The sequence below is a fragment of the Artibeus jamaicensis genome, unplaced genomic scaffold (assembly GCF_021234435.1).
Source record: "Artibeus jamaicensis isolate MK-2021 breed Jamaican fruit bat unplaced genomic scaffold, CSHL_Jam_final contig_452, whole genome shotgun sequence".
Lineage (NCBI taxonomy): Eukaryota > Metazoa > Chordata > Mammalia > Chiroptera > Phyllostomidae > Artibeus > Artibeus jamaicensis.
The window spans coordinates 11333332-11359173 of NW_026521837.1; the positions used below are offsets into that span (position 1 = coordinate 11333332).

At 39.8% G+C, this 25842-nt stretch overlaps 1 long non-coding RNA gene across 1 annotated transcript; it reads right to left on the bottom strand.

The window, feature by feature from the left end:
- Window positions 1–2926: 2926 nt before the first annotated feature.
- On the bottom strand, window positions 2927–12292 carry LOC128627574 (uncharacterized). The gene is made up of 3 exons (XR_008391830.1): window positions 12229–12292; window positions 8562–8769; window positions 2927–3161 (listed from the first exon to the last, which is right to left on the bottom strand). It is a non-coding gene; the product is annotated as an uncharacterized LOC128627574 (long non-coding RNA).
- Between the last annotated feature and the right edge of the window lie 13550 nt (window positions 12293–25842).

The following is a 25842-nucleotide window of genomic DNA, read 5'->3' on the forward strand; positions in this document are numbered from 1 at the left end:
AGATCAAACAGAAGAAAGTATAAGTAGATTTTATCCCATATTTTGAATAGCTAAACAGAGTTATGCCCTTTGTGATCCTTTTGTTTCTTTTATTTCTTCCCATCATTCAATCACATTTTCAATACAAATTATCGTATTATTTTGCAGAAAACACTTTGTGTCCCTTGGTGGATTTATTCATCTAATTAATGTTTTAAAAAGAATTACTGAAAGCAAATATTGCAAGAAATAATTTCCAAACTGAAATTTATACACTTGAAAGCTGATTCCTACAAAAATGATTTGGCTCTATAAAAAAGAAGCAATCCATCAGCTCCCCAGACGCAGAAAGCCTGGTAGGATTTCTTTTTCATAGGAAATTACTGCTATGACTGATTCTTGTTAACCTAAGGCGGAAAAAAATCCAATGGCATAGCCTAATCAGAGACTGGAACAGAATGTTCTATTGTCTGACATGGTTATCTTTGTGTAGTAGTTGAAAGACAAATTAAATGTGTTAGAACCAAGTGAAATATTCATTTTCCCTCTTAACTTCACAAGGCTACCTCATTTTAACTGAATTACTACTAGGTTCCTTTGCCCCTTAACTCCTCTCACATCCTGATAATGAAATATATATTCCATATTTCATTTTTATTCTGACGCACAGTGGAACACTCTCTACTGATGAGAATTAATGAGTTCTGTTCCAATATTCCTGCCTAACAGTATTTGCTACCTCTGCCATCCTCTCAAGCCATTGTATACTGCTAAGGGCTGTCTCAGACAGAACTCCCTGTCATATAACCCTTTTGCATGTGGCCTTTTCTAGAGAGTTGTTTTGATCACCACGACCACCTTCCCAGGAGGCTCTTACTGGCTCTCACGCAGGGTGGAGACAAGATGAAAATGTTTATATCTCGTAGCCTATTTTGCTGGTTGTATTTACTTGTGTTCCTAAGTAAGCCATGTTATATCTTTCAGTGGAAAATGCAAAGGTCCAGAACATTCCTAAAAGTTAAGGCTTCTGAGTTACAGAATTTTCTGTAAATTAAATTTTCTGATTTCCTAGGTTTACTAAACATGCAGATAGTATTTTAGGACTTCCAGCCAAGATGGAGGCGTAGGTGGAAACACTGTGCCTCCTCACACAACCATGTTTAAAGACAACAAAGTTTTAGTAACAAGAACACAACCAAAACACAGAAAATTGAACCATACGGAAGTTCAACAACAAACTGTTCAGCCAGACTGGTAAGAGGGGCGGAGCCAGCGGCCAGGGGAGCAGGGTCAAGCAGGAAAAATTGGCCAGGGGAGCAGGGTCAAGCAGGAAAAATTGGTCAAACTGACCCACTTCACGCAGGCAGCAGTTGGCAGATCCCAGGCATGGGGTGGCAACAGGCAGACCCAGTGAGGGCTCAAGATAGCTGACTGACCATGGTCACACATTCATGCACAGATAAACCAAGTGGAGGAGCAAGCAGTGAGACAGACCAAGCAGGCCCCAGCAGCTTGTGGGAAGCAGCAGAGGGGACCACTATTGCCCCTCTCTGACCCTGCCCCCACATACAGCATCACAAACCAGCCAATGGGTTGCCCCACGCCGGTGAACATCTAAGCTCCACCCCTCATATGTAACAGGCATCAACAGACCAAAACATTATGGATCAAGAATAGCTCAAAGCCCCAGAGCCAATAATTCTAAGCAACCAAGAGATAGCCAACCTATCAGATGCACAGTTCAAAACACTGGTGATCAGGATGCTCACAGAACTGGTTGAATTTAGTCACAAATTAGAGGAACAAATGAAGGCTAAACTAATTGAAATGAAGGGAAATGCACAGGAAACCACAGGAAATGTAATGGAAAGGAAACTGGGACTCAAATCAAGGGAGTGAACCAGAAGGAAGAAAAAGTTGACCAAACAGAAAAATATGAAGAAACAAGAATTCAAAAAAATGAGGAGAGGCTTAGGAACCTCCAGGACATCTTTAAAGGTTCCAACATCTGAATTATAGGAGTACCAGAAGGGGAAGAGGAAGAGCGACAAGTGGTAAACTTATTTGAACAAATAATAAAGAAGAACTTCCCCAATCTGGCAAAGGCAATAGACTTCCAGGAAGTCCAGGAAGCTCAGAGAGTCCCAAAGAAGGTGGACCCAAGGAGGAACGCACCAAGGCACATCATAATTACATTAGCCAAGATCAAAATGAAGGAGAGAATCCTAGAAGCAGCAAGAGCAAAGGGGACAGTCACCTACAAAGGAGTACCCATCATACTGTCAGCTGATTTCTTGGAAGAGACCTTACAGGCAAGAAGGGGCTGGAAAGAAGTGTTCCAAGTCATGAAATCCAAAGACCTACATCCAAGATTGCTCTATCCAGCAAAACTTTCATTTAGAATGGAAGGGCAGATAAAGTGCTTCCAAGATAAGGCCAAATTCAAGGATTTCATCATCACCAAGCCCTTATTATATGAAATGTTAAAGGGACTTATCTAAGAAAAAGAAGATAAAAAACATGAACAGTGAAAGGATAGCAAACTCACAGTTATTAACAACCACGCCTAAAACAAAAGCAAACTAAGAGGACAGCTAGATCAGGAGCAGATCCATAGAAATGGAGATCTCATGGAGGGTTAGCAACAGTGGAGTGGGAGGAGGAGAAGGGGGGGAGAAAGTATAGAAAATAAGTAGCATAAATGGTAGGTAGAAAGTAGACAGGGTGCAGGGCAAGAATAGTATGGGAAATATGGAATCTAAAGAACTTGTGACACATGGACATAAACTAAAGGGGGGGAATTATGGGCAAGGGGGTGTGCAGGGTGGAGGGAATGAATGGAGGGGAATAGGACAACTGTAATGGCATAATAAATAAAATGTATTTTTAAAAACATGCAGATAGTATTTTAATTTTATTGTTTTTCCATTACAGTTTACATTCAATATTATTTTGTGTTAGCTTCAGGTGTACAGCAGTGGTTAGACAATCATATAGTAGACAATAGTTTTAAATGTCACAAATCCTTTTCCTCAATCATCAACAGGAAGTGTTCGTCACATAGTGAACGAGTGAACTTAAACAGTGAACATTGCAAGAGCCACCTTTCTTCCCTTCCCTCTTCTCTCATCCGGATAAGGTTGTAGGAATGGAAAGGATTCTTCACAGAGTTCTCTGGCAGACTGTATCACAGAAGAAAATGATAGATTAGTTCATGGGTTTTCTTAAATTCAAGAAGTAAGACTCTGTTTTCCACATTAAGGTCTCTCTACAGCAAGAACTTCTAAAACAGAAATAATATTATTTCAGTGTTCTTTTTGAGGAGTTGACTATGAAGCTAACTGTTCTTATAGGAGCTCAGATGGCAGTTGTATTTGATGAAACATCAGCAGTGTGGTAGGAAATTCTTAGAACCTTAAACGTGAGCATTTAAACTTGTAACACTTACCATGTGGTGCTGGTTCATGTTATTTTTCATCTAAGAAATTAGAAACTCAACCCCGGCTGGTGTGGCTCAATGGATTGAGAGCAGGCCTGGGAACCAAAGGGTCACTGGTATGATTCCCAGTCAAGGCACATGCTTCAGGTCCCCAGTAGGGGGCGTGAGAAACACAACCACACATTGATGTTTCTCTTCCTTTTTTTGTTTTGCTTCCCCTCTGTCTAAAATAAATTTTTAAAAAAATAAAAGAAATTGGAAACTCTTTCTGTTGCTATTGCACTAATGAAGTAGGTGTTTATTTTCTGGTAAAAAGGACTGTCCACTGATTTTTCCAAAGAGACCTTACAGGCAAGAAGGGGCTGGAAAGAAGTATTCCAAGTCATGAAATGCAAGGACCTACATCCAAGATTGCTCTATCCAGCAAAGCTTTCATTTAGAATGGAAGGGCAGATAAAGTGCTTCTCAGATAAGATCAAATTTAAGGAGTTCATCATCACCAAGCCCTTATTATATGAAATGTTAAAGGGACTTATCTAAGAAAAAGAAGATAAAAAATGTGAACAATAAAAGGTCAGCAAACTCACAGTTACTGAAAACCACACCTAAAACAAAAGCAAACTAAGTGGACAGCTAGATCAGGAGCAGAGCCACAGAAATGGAGATCACATAGAGGGTTAGCAACAGAGGAATGGGAGGAAGAGAGAAGGGGAGAAGGTATAGAGAATAGGTAGTAGCATAGACAATGGGAGGGCAAGAGTAGGAAGTGGGAAATGTAGAAGCTAAAGAACTTATGACACATGGACATGAACTAAAGCAGGGGAATGTGGAGGGGAGAGTGTGCAGGATGAAGGGGGAAATAGGACAACTATAATGGCATAATCAATAAAACATTCTTTTAAAAAGTGATGTATTTAAATGATAAATCACGATTCAGTGCTTTTTCTACATTTCAAATAAACTATGCATTTAATTGTGACCTAGAAACAATGCATGGCTCTGAAGTTCAAAATTTGTCCACCTTCCAATGACTGGCTATATGACCTTGAGCAAAGTACTACCTACCCTCACTTCCTTCTTTTGTAAAGTTGAGATGATGATATAACTACTTCTTACTGCTACTATTAGAATTAACTGAGATAATACATGTAAAGCACAAAATACAGTGTATTTCAAGGAGTTAGACCTCCATTAAGTGTTACTTTTCACAATTAATTACAATGCTGTAAGTAAAAAATATCTTGATATATTATTCTTTAATTTGTAGGCATAATATGAAGTCACAATATGAAGTTTTTTATACCAATTTTCAAAAAATATTCTTTATGGTTACTGATTTACTTCAGATGAACTCTCAAATTATTCCTATTGTTTTCCCCCTCGTGTGCCTGGCTGGGGATCAAACACATGAACTTTCAGTTCCTGGGATGACTGATGCTCTGACCAACTGAGCGACATGGCCAGGGCTCGTCTGCTTATACTGAATGGAACTTGGTGTTTTCATTTTTGCTTAAAAAGAGTATGTCTAGTGATATCAAGGCTTAGTCTTCTTCATGAAATGAGTAGCTAGTGATATCGTTGTTTCTTTTTATACTGGTGAAATCAACATTTTCTCATTCTACCTCCTGAATACAGCACCAATTAGACTTTTTGAAAGACATTTGCTTACAAAAGTAAGTGAATTCATTTTCCTCTCAGTCATAAGTCAAATCTTCCTGGGAATCTTGTACTTTTTTTTACACTATTCCCATTCCTTATTCAACATTTCAGAGAGAATTGGCTTTGATATTATAATGTCTGTGCCTAGTGATTGTTTGTTTTAAAAAAAAGACCTAATTAAAGTCTTCTGTGAAACAATTCAAAATTTCTCAGTTTCTGCCTAATTTGAGGAATATTTATTTCATACAATTCCCATTCATCCACAGGGAACTTGTTTATAAGAACTGAGACTAAAGGTGGTCATTCAAAGCAAGCCCTTTCTGCTATCCCAGCAGGCCATGGGGTATAAGGCAGGATGCTGACCTCAGCGGTCCCTCTGTTAATTAGCATTGCCCAGATCCTGTTTTTTATTCACATTTAATGCTTATTTCATGTACCTTACACTTTCTTTTTCCCACATTATGCACAAATTTTACATGTCTGCCTTTGATACCTGAGCTAATACTCTCCCCAGAATGACTATTCTTATAGAAATACATACCATGGTTTGTTGTTTTCTTATTAACAGTTCTCTATCCTATATACTCTTTTCTAAAAAATATTTTTTAAATATTTTATTTATTTATCTTTAGAGGGGAAGGGAAGGAGAGAGAGAGAAATATCTATGTATGGTTGCCTCTTGTGTGTCCCCTGCTGGGAACTGGCCTGCAACCCAGGCATGTGCCCTGACTGGGAATCAAACCACGATACTCTAATTCACAGGCCCGCGCTCGATCCACTGAGCTACACCAGCCAGGGCCCTACAACTCTTTTTTTAAGACAGTCCATCCACCGCCACACTTGAATGTTTTGTATTTCACCACCCACACATATAGGTGCAAGAATTGTAAAATAAGAATTTCTTGTTCCCTCTTGTATACAACAACAAAATAACTGCCTGGTAGAATTCAATACATACATATTGCTCTCATTCATTGTGACCAGACCTACATTAAATTATGTTTTATTTTTAAAAAAAGAACTGTGTAATGATAAAAACTAAGAAAATAAGTAATTTAGCTCTCTAAAACAAAACAAAACAAAAAACCTTATTCTATTGTCATTCTTCCTGTTAAATTTTTGTATTGGGAAGAGTTTTTATGCTGGTTTCTTAGCACAGTGAGAGATAGAATTGCTCATTCCTATTAAAAAAACTTTAAAGCCTAAAATTAGTGTGTACTTCCATAAAAAGAGTATTTATGTTATTTGGGTTTAATTTTATCTTTTATTTTTGTTTCCATCTTTATCTGTGAGTAGCATTCAAATCTGCACACTGCTCCCAGAGACACTATGCTGATGATGTCACATTTTCTCCTTCATTCTTTACCATCAACATAATTTTGTTATTCAAAATATGTACGTGTGTGTAATAATTAACATGGAATGCATAACTATATATACATATATTGAATTTCTATGTGTTCATTTTAATGTGAAAAGTACATAGGAATCTTGAAAGTACTTATACACAGAATGGTTCCATGTTCTCAAATATTTTTTACCATGGCTATAGTTAACACACTCACTAGGAAAATGCTGATAAACCCAGGACAATATGATAACCCTCTTTTTCTAAATTTTTTTAATATATTTTATTGATTATGCCATTACAGTTGTCTCATTTCCCCCCTTTTACTCTCCTCCACCCTGCACACCCCCTCTTCCCTGTTCCCCCCCTTTAGTTCATGTCCATGAGTCATAAGTTCTTTAGCTTCTACATTTCTCATACTATTCTTGCCCTCCCCCCTGTCTATTTTCTACCTACCCTCTATGCTACTTATTCTCTGTACCTTCTCCCCCTTCTCCTCCTCCCACTCCCCTGTTGCTGACCCTCCATGTGATCTCCATTTCTATGGTTCTGCTCCTGATCTAGCTGCCCTCTTAGATTGCTTTTGTTTTAGGTGTGGTCGTTAACAACTGTGAGTTTGCTATCCTTTCACTGTTCATATATTTAACTCCATTTTTCATAGCTAAGTCCCTTTAACATTTCATATAATAAGGGCTTGGTGATGATGAACTCCTTGAACTTGATCTTATCTGTGAAGCACTTTATCTGCCCTTCTGTTCTAAATGAAAGCTTTGCTGGATACAGCAATCTTGGTTGTAGGTCTTTGGTTTTCATGACTTGGAATACTTCTTTCCAGCCCCTTCTTTCCTGTAATGTCTCTTTTGAGAAATCTGCTGACAGTCTGATGGGAACTCCTTTGTAGGTGACTGTCCCCTTATCTCTTGCTGCTTCTAGGATTCTCTTCTTCATTTTGATCTTGGCTAATATAATTATGATGTGCCTTGGTGTGTTCCTCCTTGGGTCCACCTTCTTTGGGACTCTCTGAGCTTTCTGGACTTCCTGGAAGTCTATTGCCTTTGCCAGATTGGGGAAGTTCTCTTTTATTATTTGTTCAAGCAAGTATTCCACTTGTTGTTCTTCCTCTTCCCCTTCTGGTACCCCTATAATTCGGATGTTGGAACCTTTAAAGATGTCCTGGAGGTTCCTAAGCCTCTCCTCATTTTTTTGAATTCTTGTTTCTTCATATTTTTCTGTTTGGTCAATTTTTTCTTCCTTCTGGTTCACTCCCGTGATTTGAGTCCCAGTTTCCTTTCCATCACTATTGGTTTCCTGTGCATTTCCCTTCATTTCAATTAGTTTAGCCTTCATTTGTTCCTCTAATTTGTGACTAAAATCAACCAGTTCTGTGAGCATCCTGATCACCAGTGTTTTGAACTATGCATTTGATAGGTTGGCTATCTCTTGGTCAGTTAGAAGTATTGTCTCTGGGGCTTTGAGCTGTTCTTGAGCCATAATGTTTTGGTCTGTTGAAGCCAGTTACATATGAGGGGCAGAGCCTTAGGTGTGCACCAGGTTGGGGTAACCCAAGTGGCTGGGTTGTGATGCTATATGTGGGGGCGGGGCAGAGAGAAAAAAATGGCACTTTACTCCACTCTCTGTTGCACCTCAGTCCCTTCCTCTACTTCCTCACAGCAAACTGGGCCTTTCTGGTGCTGATTCCTGTGTGGATGGGCTTTTGTAAGTTCTAGAACCCTGTGGGTCTATGCAACATACTTTTCTGTGAGGGTTGGAGTCTCTCCCTGCACTTCCACATATATTTTGAGGTGCAAGTGTTTTCAATTGGTGTTTTGAGGCTTTATTTCCCAGCACTAGGACCCTGGGTTGTACCATCTGTCTCGCTCGCCAGTTATCTGCACACAAATGTGGGATGGTGGCGTGGTCAGCCAGCCACCTTGCGCATGGTACTCGGCTTCTTGATCACTGCCTCACTGGGTCTGCCTGTTGCCACCCTACATCCGGGGTCTGCCACTCACCCCCTGGGTGCCCAGGGTCTGCTCAGTGCCACCTTGCATGCCCAGGGTGCCTTGCACGCCTGGTGTCACCGCTTCCTGTGCTGCAACCCCTCTCCACTCAGCCACTGGACTCCCCCCCACCTACCAGTCTGGATGAATATGTCTATTTTAACTCCTTGGTTGTCAGACTTCCATATGGTTCCATTTTCTTTCAGTTTTGGTTGTTACTTTGTTTCTGAATTGTTGTTGTCCTTATTTTGGGTGTTCGAGGAGGCATGGTATGTCTGTCTACCTACACCTCCATCTTGGCCGGAAGTCATGATACCTTCTTTAGCTGTGATTTTCTCCATGCCCTAGAAAAGCAAGACAAACTAAACATCACTCTAATTTTATATACTACTATTAAACATACAATGATATTATCTCACTTAAAATTTGGGTTATGGTAATAAAATAGTTCCAAATAATTTGTTTCATAAGCAAAATGTAGAATGATTTTGTCATTTTATTTAGATTTGAATAACATGTTATCTTGAATTTATATATAGGTTAGTATCGTATGGGCTTTACATCTTTTTTTATTTATCCATTCACATTTATATATTCTTTACCTCATCTCATTTTTTTAGCTACCTGGAATTCTTTCTGAAATATGGGATAGTATAAATAAATTAATAAAGTACATTTTGTAATGCTTTTCAAGTAGAAAAGTTTTTAACTGTGGAGCAATCTTATAATAAATTTATGAACTATGGAACAACATATCTTACAAAACTAATCACCTTAGGAATTTATTCCTATATTTTGTAAGTTGAAGTATTTTCCTCAAGAGGGTTCTAAAGGTCCAGATTTGGGGTAGGTAGTGAAAACCTTCACCCAGTTTAAAACTCAGGGCTGTGACAAGAAAGATGAGTCCCATACTAACTGGGTGTGGCATTCATTCCAGGCACTCTCAACTGGATTATAAGTTATAGCCACTATGTCTCTGATCCAGACACAGCAGGCAGGCAGGGAACCCACCCTTCAGGGAAGACGCTTCCCCTGACTAGGGAGAACAGCTGAGTCTACACCAAATGACCTCTTGTTCTGAGTCCTGGCTCAGAAAGACTGAGAGATCCCCTAAGAACAAGCAGCAGTCAACCCTTTAGAGCCAACAATAGCATTTGCTCCTAAAATTTAACGTATATGCTGAGAAAAGTGAAGAGAAAATATTAAAAGATATAAAAACTTTTCAACACATAAATAAATGTCTCATAGGGTGTTCCTTTTATGAATTACTTGTCTATAAATAAAACATAAGGATCAGCATCCTTCTAAAACAAAAATACATAAACCTTGTTTCAGAAACAACTAGTTTCAGAAGAGATGTAATTGCTTTGGATACCATCTGAAGATTGTTAAAATCTTCCCAATGATACCAGTTTGGCAAATAATCAGCCTGTGAAGAAATATGTTTTTTATTCATTGGTATGCATTAGGAGATGTCTATGCACTAAAAAAAAAAAAAGAAGGAAAGAAAAATAATACAAACTAAATTGATAAAGGAGTGTGATCTACCAAGACTCTTAATGTTAAGTTGATTGGAATTGTTCTTTGAGAAAATTCAATAGCCTTTTAAATTAATAATTATATTTATTTGGTAAGCCTTACACTGAAGATACAAATCAGTAGCTGGGTCCCAGAAAAAGACTGAGTTCTCTTTATGTTTTGCCTTTTATTGTCAATGCATTGAGAATAGTTGTCTGCTTGCTGCGATTAAGAAAAGAGAGGCCTTTGCTGTTGGCAAAAGCTATGTCAGATTTATTTTCTACAAATAGCAGTGTTAAGGGACTTTGAAATAACTACCAACAATCACCTTAAACCACTGCAACATGGGTTACAGACACCTGAAACTTCCATTGCTTATAAAATCACGATCTTCAAAAGTAGTGCCTATTGGATCACTTGTCTCTAAACTCCATCACTAAAAACAGTAAGCTAGATTCTCAGCTCAAAGAGTTCTTTTCTTCTTTTGAATCTCAGAGAATGAAAACCTGACCCACTATGTAAATACTCACTAGTACATCCTTTAAAATGTACATTGGATTGTATACAGTTTGTGCTTTGAGGTCTTTTTTTTCTTTATCATGTCCAATAGAGATCTCTGAGAATAGTAACTTAGCCCTCACAGCACTACCATTTTCCAGGATGCCTGCCAAGTGAGTACTTAGGAGGATGGCCTCTGGGCTGGGAGGAGAGCGTTATCCTCTATCTGGACACTAGACACAATCCGGGAGGGTCCCCAGAGGATAGGTTCTGTTATCTGATAGCTCTTTTCCATTTCTGACTAAATAGATGTCAGGAGTTTCCAAGGAGTTAATATTTCAATTTAGACCAATAAATATACCTCTTTAGAAGCTTCCTTGAATTTAGCACATCATATTTATATTATTTTTAGTTTCTTATTCTCATAAATGTGGATTCTATAAATTATTTCTGTAATCAGAAAAGAAAATACAGATTTTCAACCCTTCATTGAAACCAATTAGCAATCTCCCAGTGCCACTCTGTCTGTGTTCATAAGAAAAAAGAAGTGGTCCACTTCTTCCCTATGGAACTTGACATATTTATAGAATTTTGAGTGCCTCCAGGATCCTATTTTATCAAAATCATAATGTTTTAAAATAATATTTTTCCTTTCTATGGTTTTTTCATTTAATTTGGTTTGTGTTATTTTTTAAAAGTCACTTTACACAACTATTATTATATTTTTTGACTCCAATCCAACATGGCAAGAAAATCATAGTGACATTTATGATTTAGGCAAAGGTTTACAACCCTCACTGCAATAAGTTAGAAAATTTTGCTCTAGTACTGAAGCCAGGGCCTCATACCCAGTCTAGGTCAGAACCCTAGCATTTATATGTTTTTAAAACTTTTAAATAATTTTATTACTTAAACAATTGTTGTCTATGCTCCAGGTATTCTTCTGCAGCCAAGGCTGAGAACTATGAACTTAGTGCCTAAAGAACTGAGATGCCTTTCTACATGTAAGTGATTTCCAAAAACAGAGTGAACTGTGATAGTGAAGCTTCACAAACTATTTTTTAAAGTCTTGTTATAAGGTTTAATGATAAACTGTATACAGAGTGTCAAAAGATATTCCCTACACTGTAAGAATGTTTCCCACTCCCAGTGAATAATGGGACTCTTACCTGACTTCTTTGTATTTCTCTTCTCCTGCACTCCCTATATTGTGGCGATTTCATAGCCATTAGCAATTGAATCAAGAGGTAGGGAAGAAAAAGGACAAAGTAAGGGGGCAAGGGTGGGGGGAGTAACACTTGATGAGCTAAACCTACCAGGAGTCAGCACTGTCATCAACTGTTTTCTTTTGTCTGTTTAACCACTGTGAAATGTATGATCTGTGTTATGGGTTAGAAAACTACTTCAAAATTATTGTGCAGTTTTCCAGTTTTACATCGCTATTAAATGGTGGAGGAAGCATTTTAACCCAGGAGTCTCTGGCTCATAATGAATGTTATTTTCACCAGCTCCCCCCAAAAATCAAAGATTTTCTTTTGTTATTTTTCACTAGCAATGGTAAAAAGGGAAGAAAAAAAAGGAAAGGTAGATCTGAAAAAATACTTCAGGAGTTTTGTGATTATTTTGGGACTTGAAGCCACTGAATTTTCATGCCACCATACACAATGACCACTTGATTTTATGGTAGCGCAAAAAGTCAGCTGCTGCAACACATTGCAAACCATGGGGTTGAGAACAGTGGTGTATGTCAGTGCAGAGAGCACAGCAGAGAGAAAATTGCACCTTACCTGACACTACAGCTGCTGCAGTGCAGCTTCTTCTGACTCCATGGCCTCACTGGAGGACAATCTGCCAAAAGAGAGATGAGAAATTAGGAAGAGCATACAGGAAAAAAGCGAATTCTTACATCATGTCAATGAACCACAAAGCCTAGGATATTTTGATTAACTTGCTCTATACTTTAAAAATAATTAAAATGCTCTTTCTCATTCTCCACCACCCTCCTCTTGGTAGATAGCTCTCACTTCTCCAGATTGAAGGAACACTTGGACAGACTCTGTGTGTGTGTGTGTGTGTGTGTGTGTGTGTGTGTGTGTGTGTGTAACAAAGACACAAGAGACCTCTATTAATCCCTACAATCTAGCATTGTGAGTATAGGAAGAGAAAAAAATCTGAACTCAAACTCCCATGCCACATATAGAACTTGCATAAGAACCTAGCTCCAGAGATCCAATAAAGCAATGGAACAGGTGAATGTTATATTCACCTCATCCCAGGACCAAACTGGAATTACAACTATAATGCAATCAACCTGAATGAGCAACTGATGACTAACTGAAAAGAAGTCTTACACCAGGGATTTATGAGAGAAGACACAGAGACTGGTAGAAAGGTCAGAGACACAAAAAGGGCTGGCCCTGCACCCACCAGCAGCAGCTGAGGTTCTGGAAGAAACCTGAGGAGCATGGGATTTCAACCTCATACAAGGCTCCCTAGCCCAGAGCACCAGAGCCAGGAAATCACCCACATAAAATCTAGTTGTGAAAAGTAGCAGGGATTCTATCCGACAAGGAGAGACAAGAGTTTGCTAGAGACACAGTCATCCTCTTAAAGGGCCAATGCACAAATCTCATGCACAAACATGCACCCTGGGCTCTGGCAAAGGGAGAGTAGAGCAGACTAGAGTCCTACAAGGAAAGACTGGGGTTTGTGGCTTTGCGGGGAAAGCTAAGGGGACAGGCCCTGGGCACCCTATGCTGAGTTACTCTCCAGTACTGCAGAAGTCATCTTTCTTAGGCAAAGCATGTCCCTCCTTATAGCATCAGCTGAGGAAATGCAATAGCCTCAACTCTGCAGAACTTGCATCCTGCTGAGAAGTCAGCTGCCTGGGCTATGGTGTAGAGATCCAGGAAGATTCAGGAGGCTTCAGTGACTGAGTTGTGTGGTTTGGGGTAGGGGCCATTCCCCCCACCTTCCCAGGAACCTGAATAGAGCTTCTGCATCAGGGGTGTCTGCTAGCCTGACTCTCCTGGATCCTGGTGACCCTACCCACCCAACTCCTCATGGCTCCTCCTGGCCAAGGTCTGACCAGAATCCAGGACAGACTGAGTTATGTGGTTCTACAGCAGAAACCACCCCTCAACATTCCCCCAAGACTGACTGACACCTCCTACTCTCCTGACTCCCATCAGCTCTGCCCTGCTCAGACCTGACTCCTGGAATAATCTGAAACAGACTGAGCTGTATGGCTCTAGGATGGGGAATTTTTTCCTTCAAGTGCCCCAGTGATACAGAGCCCTCCCTTCTCACAACCAAACCTTGGTGAGTTTGAGCCTGATAAACACTTCTTGCTTCACCCTGATGACTCCCCAAGACTCTGTCCCACCACAGAAGTGTGTAAACACCCAGCAGGGAGTAGGTAGACTTGATATACCCTGGGATATTTGCTGAGTGGCCCAGACCCAGCACTGTCATTGACTTTAAATCTGTATAGATCTGGTGAAAGCCCATTGCCACTACCTGGTTACTCACTGAGAACATAGCTCATGGAACTTGAGGACTACCAGAAGCTCTCTCAGTGACTCAGACTAACATACAGCTGGCAGGAGGATGCAGACGTAGACATATATTGAGGTGCCTATGGACTTTTGCTTACCTGCCCCTGGGCCCAGTGCTGGTAAAAGTCAACCTTGATTGGCAACTTGATCCTTCCTGCACACACACTGGCCCAGCAGAAATGACACAAACTGTGTATCACACTATAACTCCAAATAAGTTGCTCAGGGCCAGTCACAAGCAATGTTTACTATTGGCCTGCACAAGAATTCATCCCAAGAGGCCCCAGAACAGATACACCCAGTGGCCAACTTTAGACAGCAAGGGAGCAGGATCCAGTTAGCTTCACAAGCAACTAATCCAAAGGGATATCTCAGCAGACACCAAAAACTGCTAAGGCAAATTCCCCTGTGGTCACATACTGTGGTTGGGGTTGAATCTCACAATCAGCCAGCCTGAGGATTCTCCCCATACATAAATGGACCAATAGCAATTAAGCTAAATTACAACAGAAGGGTCCACATAACCCACATAAAGGACATTCCTGGATCATCCAGCTTGAGCGATCAAGAGGACTGGGTCCTGTGTGACACCTACTATACAAAGCCACCCTACCAAGACTGGGAGACATAGAAGGTCTATGTAATACATAGAAATAAATACAAAGGAATAGCCAAAATAGGGAGGCAAAGAATTATACCCCAAATTAAATAATGGAAGAACTCTCCAGAAAAAAAAGCTAAATGTATTGAAGGCAAGCAGTTTACCGGATATGGAGTTCCAAAGAATGTTTATAAGGATCATCAAGACTTAGTGAGCTCTACAAAGAACTTGGTGAGAACTATAGCAACATGAAAAGGACATAGACACCATAAAAAGGAACCAGTCAGAAAGAAAGGATAGGATATATATAAAATGAAGTTTGCACTAGAAAAATAAACAGTAGGTTGGATGAGGCAGAAACAAGTCAGTGATTTGGAAGACAAGGTAGCAGAATACACCCAATCAGGGCAAAAAAAAATTAAATGAAGATAGTTTAAGGGACCTTTGGGAAAACATGAAACATAACAAATTAGGGACTTCCAGCCAAGATGAAGGCATAGGTAAACACACTGTGCCTCCTCACAAAACCAAAAGAAGGACAACAACAATTTAAACACAAAAAACAACCAGTACTGACAGAAAATAGAACTGTATGGAAGTGTGACAAGCAAGGAGTTAAAGAACAAACATTCATCCAGACTGGTAGGAGGGGTGGAGTCCGGCAACATGGTGGAGAGGACTCACTGCAAGGCAGGAACTGGCTGAGCAGGCAGTCCCACATTTACGTGCAGATAAACCGGAAGGAACACCTGGGAAGCAAGACAGACCTTGCAACCCTGGGTCCCAGCTTGGGGAGATAAAGCCTCAAACCTATGACTGAAGAGGTGGCACTTGTGGGGGATTCAGGTGGCAGCAGCAGAAACTCCCAGCCTCACAGGAGTGTTTGTTGAAGAGACGCAGAGGATCCTAGAATGTACACTAACCCACCCACGCAGGAATCATCACCAGAAGGGCCCACTTTGCTTGTGGGTAGTGGGGGAAGTGACTGAAAGCCAGCAGAGAGCAGAGCAAGTACCATCATTCCCTCTTGGACCCCTCCCCTACATACAGCATCACAATGCAGCAATGTGGGTTGCCCACTCTGGTGGACACCTAAGACTCTGCCCCTCATTAGTAATAGGCATGTCAAGAGGAAAAAAAAAAAACAGCCCAAATGAAAGAATGGATCAAAGCTCCAGAAAAAATACAACTATGTGAGGAAGAAGTAGCCAACCTATCTGATGCACAGTTGGAAACACTGGTGATCAGGATGCTCACAGAACTGGTTGATTTCGGTTGCAAATGGGATGAAAAAAAGGAAGGCTATGCTAAGTGAAATAAAGGGAAATGTACAGGAAATCAATGTCAATTGGAAGGAAACTGGGACTCAAATCAATGGACTGAACCAGAAGGAAGAAAGAAACAACCAATGAGAAAAGAATGAAGAAACAAGAATTTAAAAAAAGGAGGAGAGGCTTAGGAACCTCCAGAACATCTTTAAACACTCCAACATCCAAATTATAGGGGTACCAGAAGGGGAAGAGGAAGAGTGACAAGTGGTAAACTTATTTGAACAAATAATAAAGAAGAACTTCCCCAATCTGGCAAAGGAAATAGACTTCCAGGAAGTCCAGGAAGCTCAGAGAGTCCCAAAGAAGGTGGACCCAAGGAGGAACGCACCAAGGCACATCATAATTACATTAGCCAAGATCAAAATGAAGGAGAGAATCCTAGAAGTAGCAAGAGATAAGGGAACAGTCACCTACAAAGGAGTTCCCATCAGACTGTCAGCTGATTTCTCCAAAGAGACCTTACAGGCAAGAAGGAGCTGGAAAGTATTCCAAGTCATGAAATGCAAGGACCTACATCCAAGATTGCTCTATCCAGCAAGCTTTCATTTAGAATGGAAGGGCAGATAAAGTGCTTCTCAGATAAGGTCAAGTTCAAAGAGTTCATCATCACCAAGCCCTTATTATATGAAATGTTAAAGGAATTTATCTAAGAAAAGAAGATAAAAAATATGTACAGTAAAGTGACAGCAGACTCACAATTATTAACAACCTCACCTAAACAAAAATAAAAACAAAAACAAAGCAAACAGCTAGAACAGGAAGAGAATCACAGAAATGGAGATCACACGGAGGGTTATGAACAGGGGAGTGGGAGGGGGAGAGAGGGGAAAAAGTACAGAGAATAAGTAGCATAGATGGTAGATAGAAAATAGACAGGGGCAGGATAAGAATAGTATGGGAAATGCAGAAGCTAAAGAACTTATATGTATGACGCATGGACATGAACTAAAGTGGGGGGATGTGGGTCAGAAAGGGTGTGCAGGGTAGAGGGGAGTGAAGGAGGAAAATGGGACAACTATAATAGTATAATCAATAAAATATATTAAAAAAACAAATTAGCATCTAAGGTGTATCAGAAGAGAGCAAGCAAAGGATTGAAAATGTATTTGAAGAAATCATGGCTGAAAACTTTCCTAACCTGGTGAAGGAAAAAGACAGACAATTATAGGAAGTACAGAGAGTCCCAAACAAAATAAGCCCAAAGAGGCTTACACCAAGACACAACATAATTAAAATGTCAAAGGTTAAAAACAGAGAGAATTCTAAAACTGGCAACAGAAAGACAGCTCCTACAAGAGAGTTCCCATAAGACTGTCAGCTGATTTCTCAACAAAGACACTGCAGGCCAGAAGGGACTGGTGTGAAATATTCAAAGTGATGAAAAGTAAAGACCTAAAACCGAGACTACTTTACCCAGCAAAGCTATAATTTAAAATCAAAGAATAAATAAAGAGCTTCCCAGATAAGACAAAGCTAAAGGAGTTCATTACCACCGAACCAGTATTACAAGAAATGATAAATGGTCTTCTTTAATAAGAAAAAAGAGACAAAGAAAAACAGAGGAATACAGTTAAAAGAATAAAATGGCAAGAAATATGTACCCATCACAATCACTTTAAATGTAAATGGCTTAAATGCTCTCATCAAAAGACATAGGGTAGTTGAATAGATAAGAAACCAAGAACCATATATGTGTTGTCTATCAGACATCCACTTCAGAACAAAAGATATACACAGACTAAAAGTAAAAGGATGGAAAAGATATTTCATGCAAATCAAAATGGAAAAACCTGGACTAGCAATATGTACTTATATCAGACAAGATAGACTTTAAAATAAAGGCTATAGTAAGAGACTCAGAGATGATATTATTTATGCTAAACCCTGTATTTAACCAAGGATGTAAAAGACCTGTACTCGAAATTTTAAGTCATTGAAGAAAGATTGAAGAAGATACAAATAAGTGGAACATATGCCATGTTCATGTTTAGGATGAATTAACATCATTAAAATGTCTATACTACTCAAAGCAATATATAGATTCAGTTCAATTCCTATCAAGATACTGATGGCATATTTCACAGAATTTGAACATATGTTCTAAAATTTATTTGGAACCATAAAAGACCCTGTAGCCACAGCAACGTTGAGAAAGAAGAACAAAGTTGAAGGTATCATGCTACCTAATATCAAATACTACAAGGTCATAGTAATCAAAAGAACATGGAATTCAACTGCCAGCCAATGTGAAGGCATAGGTAGATATACTTTGCCTCCTCACAAAACCAAAAGAAGGATAATTAAAAAAAAAAAAAAACAGAACTGCCAAAAAATCAAATTGTGTGGAATTCCAACAACCAAGGAGTTAAAGAAGAAACATTCATCCAGACTAGTAGGAGGGGCAGAGACAAGCAGCCATGGCAGAGAGGACTCACAGCAAGGTGGTAGCTGGCAGACTGGGTGGTCCCACATTTGTGTGCAGATAACCAGGAGGAACAACTCAGGAGCAAGACAGACTGTGCAACCCCAGGGTTCCAGTGCAGAGTAATACAGCCTCAAAACCTCTGACAATAAAAATCTGTGGGGGTTGTGGTGGTAGAATGAAATCCTGGCCTCACAGGAGAGTTTGTTGGAGAGACCCACAGGAACCTAGAATGTATACAAACCCACCCACCAGGGAATCAGCATAAGAAGAGCTCAAATTGCTTGTGTGTAACACAGGAGTGACTAAAAAATGACTGAGAATTGAGCAAGTGGCTCTGTTCCCTCTTGGACTCCTCCCCCACATACAGCACCACAGTGAAGTGATTTGTGGGTTGCCCCACCCAGATGAACACCTAAGGCTCCACCCCTTACTACATAACAAGTGTGCCAAGACAAAAAATATGGCCCAAATGAAAGAACACATCAAAGGTCCAATAAATAGAACTAATCAATGAAGAGATACCCAACCAACCAAACACAGAGTTCGAAACCCTGGAAATAAAAGAAAAACAATGGACTACATTGAATTAAGTCTTTTCACAACCAAGGAAATCATCAACAAATTCAAAAGACAATGCACTGAATGGAAAAAACACATTGTCCAGTGATATATATGATAAAAGTTTATATCTACAATATATAAGGAACTTACACAACTCAACAGCAAAAACAACAAACGACTCAATTTAAAAAATGGGCAAAGTTCCTAAATAGTACCTGTTCTCCAAAGAGTACATACAGATGGCCAATAGATACATGAAAAGATGCTTACTGTCAGAGAAATGCAAATTTAACAACGAGATATCACCCCATACATGTTAGATGGCTATCATCAATAAATCCACAAGCAAGTGTTGGTGAGGATGTGAAGAAAAGAGAACCCTCATGAACTGTTGGTGGCAATGCAGACTGGTGCAACCACTGTGGAGGGGCTGGAAAGAATTATTCCAAGTCATGAAATCCAAAGACCTACATCCAAGATTGCTCTATCCAGCAAAACTTTCATTTAGAATGGAAGGGCAGATAAAGTGCTTCTCAGATAAGATCAAATTCAAGGATTTCATTATCAACAAGCCCTTATTATATGAAATGCTAAAGGGATTTATCTAAGAAAAAGAAGATAAAAAAGATGAACAGTGAAAGGACAGCAAACTCACAGTTATTAACAACCACACCTAAAACAAAAGCAAACTAGGAGGACAGCTAGATCAGGAACAGAACCATAGAAATGAAGATCATATGGAGGGTTAGCAACAGGGGAGTGGGAGGAGGAGAAGGGGGAGAAGGTACAGAGAGTAAGTAGCATAGATGGTGGGGAGAAAATAGACAAGGGAAGGGTAAGAGTAGTATGGGAAATATAGAAGCTTAAAAACTTATGACACTTGGACATGAACTAAAGGGAGGAAGTGAGGAGAAGAGGGGTGTGCAGGGTGGAGGGGAATGAAAGGGGAGAAATGAGCATATTGATTATGCCACAACTGTAGTGGCATAATCAATAAAATATATTAATAAAATTTTTTCAAAACACTAGCCACATCAGGATTATACTTGTGCTAGAATAACAAGGTCACCAAGTTTATACCAAAAGGCTCCATGATGGATTACCTAAGACAACACTTCCCAAAATCTTTACACAATATGTCACAAGCAAGCCAAGCAGGTCAAAGATCACATTACCCTTCTCCTGGGCCCTCCAACTTCACATGCTCGTTCTCGCTCTGGATTATGTACCAGGTGAAGGCAAGAGAGTTTACAGAGGTTAAGTCACATGAGAAGCCCTAAGAATGCAGGCACCTAAATTGCAACTGCAGTGTTGCCTACAAACCTAGCAACATAACATCAAATCAAAAGCAATCTAAGATAAAATAACAGAATGGCAAATATTAAGGCAGGTGGGCCTCCTTGATTTGGCAAAGTGCAGAGAGTGCCTTCAATTTGCTCATTATTTACAGAAAGCAAAATAGTTATTTTGGCAAATGAAGACATCATGCTAACAATGTTTCTTTTCTAAGAATTATTGTTCTTTCTATGGTGTGCTATTTTACTGTGATATAGCATGATCTCTCCCTTCCAACAATTCCATATGATTTAAAGTTATTTTATGTCAAACATTATGCCTTAATGTTATTTAAAAATTAATTTTGAAATTAAAGTAAAAATATTAATTTGCCATTTATTAATCTCATTCACTTTAAAGTTAGGAAAATGGCATATTTAAGACTGTTGTGGCAAGTTATTTTTTCTTTAAGAATCAAGTATATGTCAAGAATTTTTATTGGATTACATAGATATCTTATTTCTTTTTTTACAGATAAAAATACTGAGACTTTGAGGTTAAATTTACAAGGATTATTAATATTCTAACATTTGAGCAAGGATTAGAAGCAGGGATGTCTGATATTTTTAATATAGGTCTATTAACAGCTACTCTACAATACATAATTGTTTTTTAAAAACCTTGAATTTGAGGACTTCCGCCAAGATGGAGGCATAGGTGGATGTGCCGTGCCTTCTCCCACAACCAAGATTAGAGAAAACTAAATATTAGCAACAGAAAACACAGCCAGAACACGGAAAATTGAACTTTTCGGAAGTCCGTTAACAACAAATTCTTCAGCCTGACCGGTAAGGGGCGAAACCAGCGGCTGGAGGAGCAGGGTTGCACAGGAGGACTCGGCCAGACACACTCAGGCCCGTGGAATCCAGACGCAGGGTCAGACCTAGTGAGCGACCCAGCGAGCAACCAGGCGAGCGACCTCGGGGGAGACAGCTGGGCCGGGGCTGCGTGTTGACTGAGGTCGCGCATTTGTGCGAGGGTGGACAGGCGAGGAAGTGGGCGGTTGGACCAGGCCGGCAGGTCCCCACGGCAAGCGGCAGCGGAGGGCGCCGCCATTTCCCTGCTCTGACCCCACCTCCACATACAGCGTCATAACCCAGCGACTCTGAGTGGCCCGGCCCAGGTGAACCACCTACGGCACTCCTCCTCCGCACCCAGCTGTGAGAAGCGGCAGAGGGGGTCGCCATTTCCCCGCTCTGGCCACGCCCCCACATACAGTGTCACAACCCAGCGACCTGGGAATCCAAGCCACCGGCTTCTCACACTTAAAGGGCCAGAACAGACCAAGAATGGCGCAGGAGGATCTCAGAGCCCCAGAAATAAATCTAAGCGATGAAGAAATAGCAAAACTCACAGACGCACAGTTTAAAAAATTGGTGATCAGGATCCTCACAGAACTGGTTGATTATACGGACAAATTAGACAAATATATGAAGGCGAAACTCATTGAAATGAATGGAATTGCACAGGACACCAATAGCAATGAAAAGGAAACTGGAACTCAAATCAATGGAGTGGACCAGAAGAAAGCAAATAATGGCCAAACAGAAAAGAGTCAAGAAGCAAGAATTCAAAGAAATGAGGAGAGTCTTAGGAACCTCCAGGACATCTTTAAACGCTCCAACATCCGAATTATAGGGGTACCAGAAGGGGGAAAGGCACAGCCACCAGTGGAAAACTTATTTGAACAAATAATAAAGGGAGAATTTCCCCAATCTGGCAAAGGAAATAGACTTCCAGGAAATCCAGGAAGCTCAGAGAGTACCAAAGAAGTTGGACCCAAGAAGAAACACACCAAGGCACATCGTAATTACATTAGCCAAGATTAAAATGAAGGAGAGAATCCTAGAAGCAGCAAGAGCTAAGGGGACAGTCACCTACAAAGGAGTCCCCATCAGACTGTCAGCGGATTTCTCAAAAGAGACCTTACAGGCAAGAAGGGGCTGGAAAGAGGTATTCCAAGTCATGAAATCTAAAGACCTACAACCAAGATTGCTCTACCCAGCAAAACTTTCATTTAGAACGGAAGGACAGATAAGGTGCTTCTCAGATAGGACCAAATTCAAGGAGTTCATCATCACCAAGCCCTTATTATATGAAATGTTAAAGGGACTTATCTAAGAAAAAGAAGTTAAAGAAACATGAACAGTGAAAGGACAACAAACTCACAGTTATTAACAACCACACCTAAAACGAAAGCAAACTAAAAGGACAGCTAGATCAGGAGTGTAAACATAGAAATGAAGATCTCAAGGAGGGTTAGCAACAAGTGAGTGGGAGAAGGAGATGGGGGGAGAAGGTACAGAAAATAAGTAGCATAGACAGTAGATAGAAAATAGATGGGGGGGCAAGAATAGCATGGGAAATATAGAATCTAAAGGACTTGAGACACATGGTCATAAACTAAAGGGGGGGTGATGGTGGGGATGGGGGGTAGGGTGGAGGGGAATAAAGGGGGAATAGAACAACTGTAACAGCATAATCAATAAAAAAAAGTAAATAGTTATAAAAATAAATAAATAAAAATCCTTAGTATAAAAAAAAAAAAACCTTGAATTTCCCCACATAATACCTCACATATATCTGCTGAATCTCACATAATACAACTGAAATATATTTTAGAAAGCATTGGTCACTTCTTAGTGACACTGTATGTAAATTTCTGTGTCAATCATTGTGTTAAAAAATGTTCTTGTATCTTGATCCAGGAGGGAATAAACTTTTCTTACCTATATTCCTAAAAATCCAAAGTGACCATTTGTATTACATTAATAAGAACATGTTAAAGTTCTTAAATGTATATTTATTCAATCCTTCTATTATCAAAATGAAACATAACATTTGAAAATATTTTAATTTCATTTTCTTTATTATATTTTTCATGCCAAAATTGAAAACACTAGATATTTTACAAAGGCTAGGTTAGTTTTGCCAATATAGAAACAATCTTTGTGCTTTCAATTACAGAGATTAAATGTAATTTCTATGTTTTTTAAGATTTTATTCATTAATTTTAGAAGGAGCAGATGAAAGGGAGAAAGAGAGGAAAAGAAACATCAATGTGTGGTTTCTTCTTACATGACCCCTACTGGGGACCTGACGTGCAACCCAGGCATGTGCCCTAGACTGGGAATGGAACTGGCAACACTTCCGTTTGCAGGCCAGCACTCAATCTACTCAGCCAGGGCTTCACTTCTATTTTTTATCAAAATAAATTTATAAAATCATTGAAGTAGTTACTTATTTTATTTATGTGTTATTAGACTCCCCTTTGTTATTTAAAATGTAGAAGAAATCACTCATGTTATATATTTAATTTATAGTATTTTATTTTTTAATATATTTTATTGATTATGCCATTACAGTTGTCCCATTTCCCCCCTTCATTTCCCTCCACCCTGCCCACCCCCTTTCCCCCCACACCCCCCTTTAGTTCATGTCAATGTGTCACAAGTTCTTTAGCTTCTACTTTTCCCATATTATTCTTACCCTGCCCCTGTCTATTTTCCATCTACAAGCTATGCTACTTATTCTCTGTACTTTTTCCCCTCTCTCCCCCTCCCGCTCCCTTGTTCATAACCTTCCATGTGATCTTCATTTCTGTGATTCTCTTCCTATTCTAGCCGTTTGCTTTGTTTTTGTTTTTGTTTAGGTGAGGTTGTTAATAATTGTGAGTTTGCTGTCACTTTACTGTACATATTTTTTATCTTCTTTTCTTAAATAAATCCCTTTAACATTTCATATAATAAGGGCTTGGTGATGATGAACTCTTTGAACTTGACCTTATCTGAGAAGCACTTTATCTGTCCTTCCATTCTAAATGAAAGCTTTGCTGGATAGAGCAATCTTGGATGTAGGTCCTTGCATTTCATGACTTGGAATACTTTCCAGCTCCTTCTTGCCTGTAAGGTCTCTGTTGAGAAATCAGCTGACAGTCTGATGGGAACTCCTTTGTAGGTGACTGTCCCCTTATCTCTTGCTGCTTCTAGGCTTCTCTCCTTCATTTTGATCTTAGCTAATGTAATTATGATGTGCCTTGGTGTGTTCCTCCTTGGGTCCACCTTCTTTGGGACTCTCTGAGCTTCCTGGATTTCCTGGAAGTCTATTGCCTTTGCCAGATTGGGGAAGTTCTTCTTTATTATTTGTTCAAATAAGTTTACCACTTGTCACTCTTCCTCTTCCCCTTCTGGTACTTCTATAATTCGGATGTTGGAACCTTTAAAGATGTCCTGGAGGTTCCTAAGCCTCTCCTCCTTTTTTTGAATTCTTGTTTCTTCATATTTTTCTGTTTGGTCATTTTTTTCTTTCTTCTGTTCCACTCCCTTGATTTGAGTCCCCGTTTCCTTTCCATCACTATTGTTTTCCTGTGTATTTCCCTTCATTTCAATTAGTTTAGCCTTCATATGTTCCTCTAATCTGTGACTAAAATCAACCAGTTCTGTGAGCATCCTGATCACCAGTGTTTTGAACTGTGCATCTGATAGGTTGGCTATGGTCAGTTAGAAGTATTGGCTCTGGGGCTTTGAGCTGTTCTTGAGCCATAATGTTTGGTCTGTTTGTGCCTGTTACATATGAAGGGTGAAGCCTTAGGTATTCACCAGGGTGGGGCAACCCATTGGCTGGGTTGTGAGGCTGTATGTGGGGGCAGGGTCAGAGAGGGGCAATAGTAGTCCCCTCTGCTGCTTCCCACAAGCTGCTGGGGCCTGCGTGGTCTGTCTCACTGTTCGCTCCTCTGCCTGGTTTATCTGTGCACGAATGTGTGACCACGGTCAGCCAGCTATCTTCTGCCCTCACTGCGTCTGCCTGTTGCCACTCCATGCCTGGGATCTGCCAACAGCCACCTGCACCTGGTCCAGCTGGCCGATTTTTCCTGCGTGACCCTGCTCCACCAGCCACTGGCTCTGCCCCTCTTACCAGTCTACCTGAACAGTTTGTTGTTGTTGAACTTCTGTATGGTTCAATTTTCTCTGTTTTGGTTGTGTATTAGTTATTAAAACTTTGTTGTCTTTAAACTTGGTTGTGCAAGGAGGCACAGCGTTTCCACCTATGTCTCCATCTTGGCTGGAAGTCTAGCAATTCTATTTCCAAGCTTCATTTGATCACTCTAATAATATGCTGACAATGCCAATCATCTTCACTCCTTTTGTAATTCTCAACCACCTGTACTACACTCATATCATTTTTGCTCATACACAGTGCTCTAAAGCAAAATTTACTATGAAGACAATTTGGTATTTTCATTGTTCACTTAGAATGTGAGATAGTAACTTCAAGGAGCTAGAGTTCTATGCCTTGCCCAGTCATTCTGTGGCAACCAGCACTTTCCTTTTTGCTTAAGGATAACAAAATGAGGATGCCTAATTGAAAGGCATATATCACAAGGTTCATCTCAGCTTATTCACAAAAAATTCATGTATAATTCTAATCAGCAATGGATATGGAGTGTCTCTCATTTCACGTTTCTTCCTATCATGTGAGGGCCAGCCCACAGAATCTTTGTTTTATTCTCAAGGCCCAAGCTTTAGCTGACTTTGAGGCAACAGGATTTCTAAAACTAAGAGGAAATGTAACCCACTAAAATTTCATAACTT